The sequence below is a fragment of the Hypanus sabinus genome, chromosome 16 (assembly GCF_030144855.1).
Source record: "Hypanus sabinus isolate sHypSab1 chromosome 16, sHypSab1.hap1, whole genome shotgun sequence".
Classification (NCBI taxonomy): Eukaryota; Metazoa; Chordata; class Chondrichthyes; order Myliobatiformes; family Dasyatidae; genus Hypanus; species Hypanus sabinus.
Window position 1 is genome coordinate 83889571 of NC_082721.1, and position 14179 is coordinate 83903749.

The window sequence follows — 14179 nt, forward strand, 5'->3', positions numbered from 1 at the left end:
GAAACCCAAGCAACACACAGGAACTCAGCAGGCCAGGACACTTGATCTTTTCAATGATTTCAAGTTCCCTGACCCAGATCATCTTATTCTCACTATAGATGTCCAGTCCCTGTACACTTCTATCCTCCACCAGGAAGGCCTCGAAGTTCTCTGTTTCTTTCTGGACACCAGACCCAACCAGTTCCCCTCCACCACCACTCTCCTCCGTCTGGCAGAACTTGTCCTCACTCTTAATAATTTCTCCTTTGGCTCCTCCCATTTTCTTCGAATAAAGAGTGTAGCCATGTGCACTCACATTGGTCCCAGCTATGCCTGCTTGTTTGTCCGCTATGTAGAACAGTCTGTTTTCCAAACCTACACTGGTATCACTCCCCAACTTTTCCTACACTATATCGACGATTGTATTGGTGCTGCTTCCTGCATCCATGAGAAGCTTGTTGACTTCATCCTTTGCCTCCAACTTCCACCCGCCCTCAAAATTTACTTGATCCATTACTAACATCTCCCTTTTCTTTCTCAATCTCACTGTCTCTATCTCTGGAGACAGCTTATCTACTGATATCTATTTCAAACCCACTGACTCTCACAGCTACCTGGACTATACCTCTTCCCACCCTGTTACTTGTAAAAACACCATCCCCTTATCTCAATTCCTCCGTCTCCACTGCACCTGCTCTCAGAATGAGATGTTTCATACAAGAACTAAGGAGAGGTTCTGCTTCTTCAAAGAAAGGGGCTTCCCTTCCTCCACCATCAATGCTGCCCTCAACCACATCTCTTCCATTTCGTTCACGTCTGCCCTCACCGCATCCTCCCACCGCCCCACCAGGGATAAGGTTCCTCTTGTCCTCACCTACCACCCCACCGGCTTCTGTGTCCAACACATAATTCTCCATAGCCTCTGCCTTCTCCAATGGGATCCCACCACCAAGTACATCTTTCCCTCTCCCCAACTTCCTGCTTTCTGCTGCGATTGGTCCCTACGTGACCTCCTTGTCTGTTCATCCTTTCACACTGATATCCCTCCTGACACTTGCAAGTGGAACAAGTGCTACATCTGCCTCTATACCTCCTCCCTCACTATCATTCAGGGCCCCAAGAAAGTCCTTCCACGTGAGGTGACACTTCACCTGTGAGTCTGTTGGGTTCATCTACTGTATCCGGTGCTCCCAGTGTGACCTGTATATCAGTGAGCTCTGAAGCAGGTTGGGAGACCACTTCGCCAAGCACCTACACTCCGTCCTCCAAAAAAAGCGAGATCTCCCAACGCCACCCATTTTAATTCCACTACCCATTCCGAAATGTCAGACCATGGCCTTCTTTACTGCTGTGATGAGGCCACACTCATGTGATCAGGAACAACACATATTCCATCTGGGTAGCCTCCAGCCTGATGGCATGAATTTTGATTTCTCAAACTTCCAGGAATGCCCCCCTCCTTCACCATTCCCCATTCCCATTTCCCTCTCTCACCTTATCACCTTCCTCTGGTGCTCCTCCCCTTTTTCTTTCTTCCATGGCCTTCTGTCCTCTCCTGTCAGATTCCCCCTTCTCCAGCCCTGTAACTCTTTCACCAATCAACTTCCCAGCTCTTTACTTCACCCCTCCCCTCCTCCTGGTTTCACCTATCATTTTGTGGTTTTTCCTCCCCTCCCCCCTACTTTCTTACTCTGACTCCTTGACTTTTTTCCCCTGTCCGATGAAGATTCTCAGCCCGAAATGTCAACTGTATTCTTTTACATGGATGCTACTTGGCATTCTTCCAGCATTTTGTGTGTGTTGATCAGTAACCAAAGCCACTTTGACTTCTGTGTCTCATGTTCTTACCTACTTGGTACAGAAGATGTGGAATTTATCATTGGGTTTCCTTAAGTAATGTTACATAGGAAGGGTGGCACAAAGGCAGGTCAGATATCCAACTAGTTCATGCTGGCAATTATGCTCCACTCAAGCTTCCTCCAGCAAGAACAACTTCTCTCTCCTTTCTTGTCCTGCCATCTAATCAATCAATCCAAATATCTGATCTGATCCTGAGACCAACTCTGTCCTTTCAGAACATCAGACTTGTCCATACTGCACCAACTGCTGCCACTGGGCTATAATCGTGCAGGAGCAGTGTGTGGTTAAGTGCCTTGCTCAAGGACTCACACGCTGCCTCAGCTGAGGCTCGAACTAATGATCTTCAGATCGCTAGCTCAAAGCCTTAACCACTTGTGTCCTTTTCACACTGTTGTCGTCAGGCAGGAGGTTCGGGAACCCTGTGTCCCAGACCACCAGGTTCAGGAATACTTATTACCTTACAACCATCAGGCTCCTGAACTGAAATGGATAATTTCTCCCACCACAACTCTGAACCGATGGACTCACTTTCAAGGATGCTTTGCAAGTTATCTTCTCAATATTATTATTTATTTGCACAGTTTGTCTTCTTTTGCACATTGGCTATTTGTCAGTCTTTGCTTATGTAGAGTTTTTCTTAAAATTCTATTGTATTTTTTCCTATAAATGCCTGCAAGAAAATGAATCTCTAAGTAGTATATGGTAAGATATATATACTTTAATAAGAAATTTACTTTCAACTTTAAACATGGATAGGAAAACAGAAGGGCACATGGATCCAAAGCTTTTGATCCATGTCCTTACCTTTTCCTATCCATGTATAACATTCAAAGTAAATAAAACTAGCTTGGCTAGTACCATGGTTGACATGAATAAATGGCCTGTTCCCCAGATAAAATTTGTGGAATACAGGGACTCCCTGGTTACGAATGACATGACTTATGCAAATTCCTCCATACATTCTTAACAAAAATATTAAAAGCTTTCATGGTATTCACTCATGATTGGACACAGAACACCAGATATTCTGCAGATTACGTAAATACTAAATTACCCATTTCAAAGTGATGGAGGAATTCAACAGGTCAGGCAGAATCTCTGGAGAAGAATAAACAGTTGACTTTTCAAGCCAAGGCCCTTTATCAGTATTTATTCCATAAGTTTAAATTTGGGTAGTGTTAGGTTGATTATTTAATGGAATGAAAGACTTAAACAAGTGTACTATAGAGTGATATGGTATGGGAAGCTATAAAAAAAGGATATCTCTGACTTACAGAATAATCGGGTTACAGACAGTTTTCAGGAGCAGCATCCTTATGTAACCCGGGGACTGCCTGTGTCTCAAGAAGGAGTCTTTCATTCACTGCTTGACCAAAGTGGCAGGAACTTGTAGTAAAGCAAGGGGAATTTCCTCATATGGACTCTCATGTGTGCTGTTATTTCGTCACAGAATCATAGAGCAAAGGAGCAGACTGTATTTGCTAGCCTCTGGTTATGCTCTTCCTTATGAGTGAAAACAGCACCTCTAACAAAGCCCTTCATCATTTTAAAGACTTCTATTAGCTCACCCGTCAACTATCTTTCCCCTGAGAAAAGACATGCTGTCTGTTCAATCTTACCTGACATTTATACTCAAGCATTTATGGAATTATCCTTATTAATCTTCTTTGCACATTCTTTATCCTTTGAATCCTTTGTGTACTATGGTGACGAGAAAGGAAAATAGGAAAGCTGCAGTGTAACCCAAGTTCAGAACAGGTTGAGCAGAACTTCCCCACTTTTCATTTCTGTCCCCGCAGAAATAAGTTTGCATGCTTCATTTTTGTTTTAGTGCAACTTTCAGTGGCTGGTATTCCTTTGCCCCACAGTCACTCTGTAATCTAAACACTTAATACTTTTGCACTGAGCCATGTTGGGCCTGTAGCATTTATCGACATTTATGGTGGAACGATCAGGAGACTGTAATTAAAGGAATGCAGATCTCCGAGGGTTATAAAGAGAGGGAGGGGCATGACCATGCAAGGACTGAAAATTAAGAGGGTTTTAAAATCATGAAATCTGTTTTTTTAAATTTATTTACTTATTGAGATACAGTGCAGAATAGGCCTTCTGATGCTTTGAGCCACACTGCCCAGAAATCCCCCAATTTAATCTGAGCCTGATCACGGGATAATTTACAATAACCAATTAACCTCCTGGCTGGTACATTTTGGGCTGTGGTAAGAAGCTGGAGCACCCAGAGGAAAGCCCATGTTGTCATGGGGAGAGCATATAAACTCCTTACAAGCAGTGGCAGGAACTGAACCTGGGTCACCTGTGTTGTGAGGTGTCGTGCTAACCACTACACCATCGTGCCGCCCCAAATTGCTTAACTGGGAGCTGAAGTTGGTCAGCTGAAGGGGTGAGGAGCAGATGTCATTTTTGGACACAGGCAGAAGAGATTTCAATGATCACAGATTTTTGAAGAGTGGAACTTGGGAGGCCATCGAGGAGTGTGTGAAGTCCAGAGATAATAAAGACAAGGATGACAGTTGCAGCAGCTGATGAACTGATGGTGAGCCAGATTCAGGAATTAGAGAGGTGGGAATTGCCTTCTTCTTAGAGAAGATAGCAAGATGTAGTCTGGAACAAGATTGTACTTTCAGGTAGATGGTAGAGAATGAAATGGGTCGGTGTTTGGGGAATGGAGTTTGCAATAGGGATTGGTTTCAGGCTACTGATTATTTAGTTGACCTAGTTCCTACTAATGTACCATTTGATGTAGGTCCTTTCCAGGTGTATATTTTCATTTAACCAGTGTTGAAATTAGCAGGTGTCTGTAGGGCTAGCTCGAGGTAAAATCAGACTTTCCTTCTTTCTTACTGTTCTTCTGCTTTTTGCCACCCCCATCTTTTTGTCTTGCAAGCAGTAATTAGAACAAGAAATTTCTTCCCGTTTGACGTGTCCTACCTATACTTCACACCCCTCCGCCCCCTCTATCGTCAGTATGTAGCAGAGAAGGAAGGATAGAAAAAAAATCATTGTGGAGGGAAATGAGCAGCATTTGCATTCACCTTAAATGGTTCAGAAAGGGTGTTACCCAGCATGCTGCAAGCATAATGTCTTCTGCACCTTATTTTTACCTTGAGCCAGCCCCACGGTCACCTGCTAATCTAAACACTGCCAATAAGTGAAAACAGATGTCTGGAAAGGACCTTCAACAGACACCGCAATTTACACAGGCAAGATTATCTGGGATGTTTCACTCCTCCCACCTCACCTCCTGTCACCAATTGCATTCCAAGCCAGAGTCAAAAAAAAAAGGTTGATTATATGTTTTTATTTTTGTCATTGCAGAAAGAGACGTGGGGTAGGCGGGAAGGAAATCAAACCAAGCCAATCAGCAAAGCACTTTCCCTGGGATTAAATTGTATTTATCCTTTCTGGATGAGACCTAAACTCTGATTTACGTTTGAGCTGTGCCATTTGGCTCAATAATGCAGTATTATGGTTACTTTTATATATTTGATAATACAACGGACCCTGATAGTATTTGTTTTAAGCTCCCCTTTGACTTTTGGTAACAGGATTAATGTGTGATGGTGGAAGGGGTTTGTTTGCAGGATGAAGCATGCAAAGTGTATTGGAAATTAGTGAGATTCATGAGAGCTTTCTGACCTACTGCCACAGATGGCTGTGAAGGCCAAGTGATTGGGTATATTTAAAGCAGAGGTTGATCATTTCAAGTTCCTGGGTATCAATATATCTGAGGACCTAACCTTGTCCCAGCATATCGACACAGCTACAAAGAAGGCATGGCAGCAGCTACATTTCATTAGAATTTTGAGGAGGTTTGGTATGTCCCCTTAAACACTCATACATTTCTACAGATGTACCATGGAGAGTATTCTAACTGGCTGTATCTCTGTCTGGTGTGGGGGCAGGGGGGCTACTGCACAGGATCAAAATAAGCTGCAGAAAGTTGTAAACTTAGTCATCTCCATCTTGGGCACTAGTCTCCATAGTATTCAGGACATCTTCAAGGAGGAATGCCTCAAAAAGGCAGCGTCCATCATTAATGACCCTCATCACCCAGGACATGCCATATTCTCATTGCTGCCATAAGGAAAGAGGTACAGAAACCTGAAGCCAGACACTCAACAATTCAAGAACAGCTCCCTCCCATCTGCCATCTGATTTCTGAATGGACACTGAACTCATGAACACTACCTCATTACATTTTAATTTCCATTTTTGCACAACTTGTTCAATTTAACTACTTTATATATAATATATTCATGTTTTTTCTTATGACTGTATTGCATTGTACTGCTGCTGCAAAGTTCATAAATTTCAAGACATATGGTGATTCTGATTCAGACTCTTATGTTCTTATTTAATAAGGACATCAAAGGTTATGGGGGAGAAGGCTGGAGAATTGGATTGAGTAGGAAAATAAATCAGCCTTGATTGAATGGTGGAGTAACTTGATGGGCTGAAGGACCTAATCCTGTTCTTATGTTTAATATTCTAATGTACATTAGAGTCACATACACAGGAACAGACCCTTTGTCCCACCACATCCATAATAACTATCAAGTGTCTCATCTGTACTAATCCCATTTACCTGCACTTGGTCTGTAGCCTTCAATGTATTGGCAATTCATCCCCCCCACCCTTTTTCCACACTATCTGCCAGTTAAAGTACACGCTCTCTCTCAAAATTTTCATAGAAGGATCAGAAGCTTTGGATTCCCCTCTGTCCTTAACCTATCCATCACCTCCTCTGGTGGAAGGGATGGGGAGATTGGGGTGGGGTGGGGAGCTAGGGATGGGGAAGGGGTGGGGAGATGGGGTGGGGTAGGAGGATGGAATGGAAGAGGTGGGGAGCTGGGGACGGGGAAGGGGTGAGGAGATCGGGGTGGGGTGGGAGGATGGGATGGGAAGGGGTGGGATGCTGGGGATGGGGAAGGAGTGGGGAGATGAGGGGTGGGGTGGGAGGATGGGATGGGGAAGAGTGGGGGTATGGGGGTGGCAAAGTGGTGAGATGTGTTATTTTTTGTAACTCCAGAAACTAATCAATGCATGAGCTTCGATTTACTTTCCCTTAGTGAACTGTGCACACATGACGCAGTGGCATGATGACGAATGCCATTTACATACTTCTTACATATAATTGTAATGAATTATGTAAACCAAAAAAATGCTTAATCAAACAATATATTTACAATATTATTCAATAGTAAATTTTAAGTTGCTCCATTTGGGCCTGAAGAATTAAGCACTGTGGAGGATTTCTTACTCTTGAGGGATAGTGTCTTTCTTGACAAAGGGAGTCACTCTGCTTGCCCGGTGAAACTTGTGGCTGTGAAACAATCTCAGGTTCATGGTTTTCCTCGTGGTGGTTCTAAGGAGTTGACTTTGGGACTACAGGAAGTGGTTCTGACCGCTATGGACACCTTTCCTCTCTAACAATTGACTCTGTTCCCCTCAACCGCTCGTTGACATCAGATCTCCAGATGACATCAGGCACAATCTTCAGTGTGTAGGAGAGTGGTCTAGTTCTGTCCTTAATCCTCCCACGTACCCACTTTTGATCATCTCTGTTGTCCCTCACCAGGACAGCCTGTCCAGGAGTGAAACATCAACCTCCTTGTTAGAGTAGCCCTCAATTTGTCTCAGCTCTTTGTCCTGCATACTCCTTCTGAGATTGGGTTTGAGGAGATCCAAGTGTGAGGACAAGGGATGGCCCAGGAACAGCATGGCTGGTGAGTTTTTGGTTGTGGAGTCTGCTGCATTGTGATATGCAAGGAGGAAATTGGCGAGCTTCTGATTCAGAGTCAGTGCAATGTGTTCTGCTGACATTGCTCACAGTCCGTTCTTTAGACTCTGGACAAATATTTCTGCTGAGTCATTTGTAGCTGGGTGTAAAATGGGTGCAGATGTAATGTCTTTTTCCATTCCTTTTTAGGAGTGACTGAAACTGTTCCATAACAAATTGTAGTCCATTGTCACTGGTTAAGTGTTCTGGAACACCAGTCCTTGAGAAAAGGTTTCTCAACCCATCAGCAGTGTGTGAGGCTGTTGTGGAAGCTAGTGGGAAAGCACCTGGCAACTTTGTAGCAGCATCCACTACTCCCAAGAAATTTGTGTCCATAAGTGGCCCAGCAAAATCCACATGAATCCTCTGCCAGGGCAATGCTGGCTATTCGCAGGGATGCAGAGTCTCTGTCCATGGCATCTTCTGGACATGTTGGCATCCCGCACAGTGTATAGCAAGCTGATCGATCTGTGCTCTATTCCAGGCCGCCAAACAAAATTTTGAGCCAACCCTTTAATTTTGACTACTTCTAGATGACCGCCATGTGGCTCCTCCCACACTATACTTCTCAGCTTGGATGGTACAACAAATCTCAATCCTCACATTAGTCAACCTCCCCCCCCACAATCAATAGCGAGTTTATCTCATTACTGGTAAAAGTTGGCAAACTGGGATTTCTGCTGCACATTTTAGTCATTTTGGGTTGTCATGTAGACCTGAGACACTGGGTATTCTCTGGTTTCCTTTTCGATTATCTCTGGTGTCATAGAGAAATTTTTGATTTGATTTGGAAGAATATAAAACCATTAGATATAGGAGTGGAATTAGTCCATTTGACTTTAGTTCAGTATCCTTGAAATGCCATTCAAACTTATTTTGTGGAATGGTGTAAACAGTTAAGCCTGTGTCCAATTCTATTTTAATTAATTTGGAGTTCACTTCTGATGTAAGCCATATTGCTTGTCTCTTGCAACAGACACAGACACACACACACACACACACACACACACACATGCAACACTAGGGGAGCTCAGCAGGTCAGGATGCATCTGTGGACAAGAGTAAACCGTTGACATTTCCAGCTGGACCCTTTCATCAGGACTGTAAAGGGGAGAAGTCAGAGTAAGAAGGTGGGGGTAGGGGAGGAAGAAATGCAAAGTGGCAGGTGATAGGTGAAACCGGGAGAGGGGGACCAGATGAAATAAAGAGCTGGGAAGTTGATTGGTGAAAGAGATAAAGGGGGTGAAGAAGGGAGAATCTGATAGGAGAAGACCATGGAAGAAAGGGAAGGGGAGGAGCACCAGAGGGAGGTGATGGACAGGTAAAGAGATAAGGGAAGAGAGGGAAACAGGAATGAGGAATGATGAAGAAGAGGAAGTGGATAAGTTCGAGAAATCAATGTTCATGCCATTATGTTGGAGGCTACCCAAAGGGAATATAAGGTGTTGCTCCTCCAATCTGAGTCTGGCCTCATGGTGACAGCAGAGGAGGCCATGGACTGCCAAGTTGAAATGGGAATGGAAGATGGAATTGAAATGGGTGACCACTGGGAAATCTCACTTTTTGTGGCAGACAGAGCAAGGGTGATCAACGAAGGAGTCTCCTAATCTTTGTTGGGTCTATCATCTCTCTCTTCCCTTTCTTCTATGGTCTTCTCTCCTTTCCTACCAGATTTCCCTTCAGCCTTTTATCTCTTTCACCAATCAGCTTCCCAGCTCTTTACTTCTCTCTGCCCCCCTCTCCTAGTTTCAACTATCTGTACTTCTCTTTCCCTTACCCCCTTCTTACTCAGACTTCTGTACTTACTTTCCAGTTCTGATGAAGAATCTTGGCCCAAAATATTGACTGTTTATTCTTTACCATAGATGCTACCTGGCTTGCTGAGTTCCTCCAGAATTTTGTGTATGTTGCTTTAGATTTCCAGTATTTGCAGATTTTCTCTTGCTAGTCTCATTAGTTTTCACATTATACATCTCAAAGCTATACATTTCTGTGTTACTGTCATCATTAACAGATTTTCCATCAACAACATGCAAATTAGTGTTCTTTTTGAAACTGTAGCTTGACTTTTTATTTTTTTCTCTTCTGTGTCCAGTCCATTTATTTTTGTCTGCTCAACATGCTCTTTGTCTGTGTCCTACTTTGTTGCATTTAAACCTGTATTGGTATGGTGTATGTGAGCCTCTGCCACAAAGGTAACACCATTTGTTTTGCCAGGCAGGTTTCTGTTTAGGTGTTGCAATTTTGTTTACACTCACTTTCATTCCTGACTGAAACTCAGTTGTATCTCTGGCTGCTGTTTCTATTGATACTATGATTTCAAACACTCTTTTAAATGTGAGATGGCTTCAGTTAAGAGCCATTTTTGAATGCTTTCTTGTAAGAGTCTGCAAACTAAACAATCACTTGGTGCAATGATAAACCCATCACCAAAATAACAATGCTCAGACAATTTCTTCAATTAAGATGAAGTGGACTCCCCTTCCTTTTTATTCCACTTACGAAATCTAAAATATTCTACAATCTACAATGGTTCAGCTTAAAATTTCCTACAATACATCTCTTGACATCAGCAGGAATCATTTCAGCTGGTTTGGTTGGAGCACTTAAACTTCTGAGGAAACTGTGCTCTTCCATTAATTGCACTCAGCAACACTGACACTTGTTTTTCATTGACTACTTCATTTGCTTCAAAATACTGCTCAATTTGTTCAACATACATCATTCAGTTATTGGTTGTGCAATCAAAGATGTCTTATTTTTCTGATGTAACCTGAAATTTTTATTTATTATTAACACCCTGTTTATAAACCCATGAATTAGGTCAATTTTCAGCCTTTTTTTTATTCATGGACATCTCGCTTCCCTTCTGAAGAAAAAAATGTGTTGCGCCTCAACAGGTGAGTTAGTCATCTTGGGTTCATTTAACAGTTACCACTGTTAAGATTTGTAACTCCCGAAACTAATAAAAAAAATACATGAGCTGGGATGCACGTGCTTAGTTTCACTTTCCCTGAGTGAGACTCACAAATATGACGTAGTGGCGTAATAACGTATGCCATTCACATACTTCATACATATAACCCAAAACAAATTATGTAAGCAAACAAAGAAAGCTGAATCAAACAAAATATTTATAATATTACTCAAATATTACTGAAATATAAAACACTACAGGGTGGGATGGGGGTGAGGAAGGGGTGTGCAGGATGGGGGTGGGGAAGGAATTTGAGGGGTAGGGGTAGGGAAGGGGTTTGTAGGATGGGAGTGGGGAAGGGATGTGTAGGATGGTGTGGGGAAGAGGTATGTGGGATGGGGATGGGGTAGGAAGAGGTTTAAAGGGTGGGGATGGGGTGATTGGAGAAAGAGTGGGAATAGGGGTGGGATGGGGGTGGGGACAGAATGATGGCGTGAAGGTGATACAGGCATAGGAGATGAGGTGGGGAAGAGGTGGAGAAAGGGTGGAGTAGATGGGGAAATGATGGGGATGGGGTGGATGGGTGTTGGAGTGGGAAGGGAGTGGGAAAGAGTGGAGCATGGGGTTGGGATCAACATTGAGGTTGAGTTGGGGAAGGGGCGGAGAAAGGTTGGAGTGGATGGGGAAATGATGGGGATGGGGTGGTTGGGTTTTGGAGTGGGAAGGGAGTGGGGAAGGAGTGAAGCACGGGGTTGGGATGGGCAAGAGGTGGGGAATATCCAACCATATCCAATTGCTAAAATGCTGTTTGTGACTTCTCAGAGAAATATGAATGTTTGCTAAACATATTTGATGTGTGTGAAGAAGATGTAAGTCAATGGAGACTAATTAGAGAGCAGTTAAAAAACAGCGTGCTGGAACCTAGAGATGCAGATCATAGAAAATGTCCAGGTCAACGGTCTTGACTAAAAAATTTCATTGTCCATTTCCCTGCACAGGTAGTGGCTGATCTGCTCAACTCCTCAAATAGATTGCTTTTTGCTCAATTTTCCAGAAGGCCAGCAGGCATAGTAACACCCAAGGAGAGGAAAACTGAAGCATTACAATTTCATGTAACCATTCCAGTTCTGCCACAAACCTCGTTGAATGACATAGAGTGAAACAAAGTGCAAGTGAATCGCTGCTTTGCCTGGGACATCTCCTTTGGTTTCTGGAAGGTGGCCAGGACAACTTTGCAACTGTCACACCTCTCACTGACGCACAGGAAGGGAAGTAGTCGGTGGCAATGGAAGACAGACCACGGACTCTTTATTTTATTTTATTTAGAGGTACAACATGTGACAGGCCTGATGGCCCAATGAGCCACCCACTTATTTAATCCTAGCCTAATCATGGGACAATTTGCTATGACCAATTAACTGGTATGTCTTTGGATTCTGGGAGGAAACCCATGCAATCATGGGGAAAATGTACAAACTCCTTAAACAGTGCTGGAAGTGAACTCCAAGCTCCAAACGCCCTGAGCTGTAATAGCGTTGCACTAACTGCAGCGCTGCCATGGCAACTGTCTTTGAAGGAATGGTCCCTCTGGAATACTGGGAGGAGGGGACAAGATTTGCCTGGTGGTGGCCTCTTGTTGATGTGGGTCTGTTTTATGGGGAGGATGGGGAACTATATCCTTGCTCCAGGAAGAAAACAGAAGTGTGGGGAAGTAAGTGATGGAAGATTAACTGTAGTAGTCCAGAGTAACATACATAAAATAGCAGAGGAACTCTGCAGGTCAGGCAGCATCTATGGAAGGGAATGAACAGTCAGCGTTTCAGGCCAAGACCCTTCTTCAGGACCTGAGTTCCTCCAGTATTTTGAAAATGTTACTCTTAAACAGGACTCTGTCTGCATCTTCAGATGAACACAGGAAAAATAATGCCCATGTCACTACTTTGAAGCCGAGGAAGGGAATCTCCAGCCCTCTGTAGCTCAGCATGTCTTGGATTTCTTTGTATGAGATAAAAGCTGGAAGTTACGTGCAGGACAGGCACTGAACTCCAAACTTACTCCACAACCTAGAGTCACGTTCATGGACTGTACAACTCATTTTCTCAGTGTTACGAAGGATGAACAACTCTGATGGGCAGAAGGGTACAGAGTTGCCCATGTCCCCTCCCCTGGGAGAATTACAAACCGTTACTGTTGCTAGGCTGCTAATGAGAGAGAAAGAGATGGAACAAAAACATACTGGGACTAGAACATTTGCTTCAGACAAGGGAGAGATAACACCGGGGGAGAGAGACTTGTTCCACCATATTATGACTCTTGTAAGACTTATGGCTCCAGAGAGGGCTGTTTACTTGGTATTATTCTGTTCATTAAAATTCCTCATTGGACAGCAGGAGTGGGCTGGTTTGATGGGCTAAGCCATTCAAAACTGATTGACACCTGAGACCCTGTGAGTGGGGATAAAAGTGAGGTCTGGGGAGACACCCCTCAGATGCACCAAGAGACACACTAGTGAGCACTGCTTAAATGTTGGAACCCACGAGAAAGTGTGGGGCATCGGAGACCGAACGAAGGATCAGTCAATTTTAACTCAAAGTGTTTATAGGGAGGCCGGTGGGGGCTCGTGTGTGTGTCCACCCTTGCCTGGGTGACAAGTCCACCATAGAAGAACGGTCTAGCTTTAAAGGTGAGAGGGGTCATACCTGAATGGCCACAACAACACATCGACGGATCAAGAACGTAAAGGAAGGTTTGACTTGCTGTCACTGTTTGCTCACTCTTTCTCTCTCTCTCTCTCCAACAATTACAACACATCGACCAACAACTACCTCAGCCTGTATGAACTGAACTGAACTTTATATTCACATATGACAATTCATTATCCCCTAGACATTGATAGAGCTTGTTTATTATTGATTATTATTATACCCACACTTTTAGTTTTAGTATTGCTAAAGTGTATTATCTGTATATTTGCATTGTTGATATTGATTTGTATATTTTACTAATAAACACTGTTTTGATAATAGTACCAGACTCCAACCGATACTTCTATGCTGGTAAGGCACCCAGTTACAGGGTACGTAACATCAGTATCTTTTGTATTTGCACTATTTGTTTTCTTTCGTGCATTGGTCGTTTGTCAGTCTTTATTTATATATAGTTTTTCATAAATTATATTGTATTTCTTTATTTTTCTGTAGCTGCCTGCAAGAAAGTGAATCTGAAGGTGGTATATTGTGACATATACGTACTTGGATAATAACTTGACTTTGACTTTGAACTGATGTGTCCACTACACCAGAAGTGGCCATTCAGCACAGCAATGGAGTGGTGAGATGCTGAGAACAAAGTCCAGTGTGCTTTGCATCAGGCCCCACACGTTAATGACAAGGAGGCACTGCGGTGATCCTACCCGCTTAGGTGGTATCATCAACACTTGGGAGCAAGTTAGGTGGAGGTAATGTTCTCAACTGATGGAGTCACAAGGTCCTACAGCTCAGACACAGGCTCTTTGGCCCAAGTCTTTGCTGACTATCAGGCATTTATTTACACAAATCCCAACACATCTATGCTAACCTATTAGACTATCTACACTATTCACAATTGTCCATACTACAACCATA

At 43.3% G+C, this 14179-nt stretch overlaps 1 long non-coding RNA gene across 1 annotated transcript in view; it reads left to right on the forward strand.

The window, feature by feature from the left end:
• The window catches only part of LOC132406529 (uncharacterized), a 48965-nt gene that overhangs the window by 23096 nt on the left and 11690 nt on the right, over positions 1–14179 (forward strand). Inside the window, exons 3-4 of the long non-coding RNA XR_009516189.1 lie at positions 10463–10539; positions 11555–14013. This is a non-coding gene — a long non-coding RNA (uncharacterized LOC132406529). The remainder of the gene's footprint in view (positions 1–10462; positions 10540–11554; positions 14014–14179) is intronic.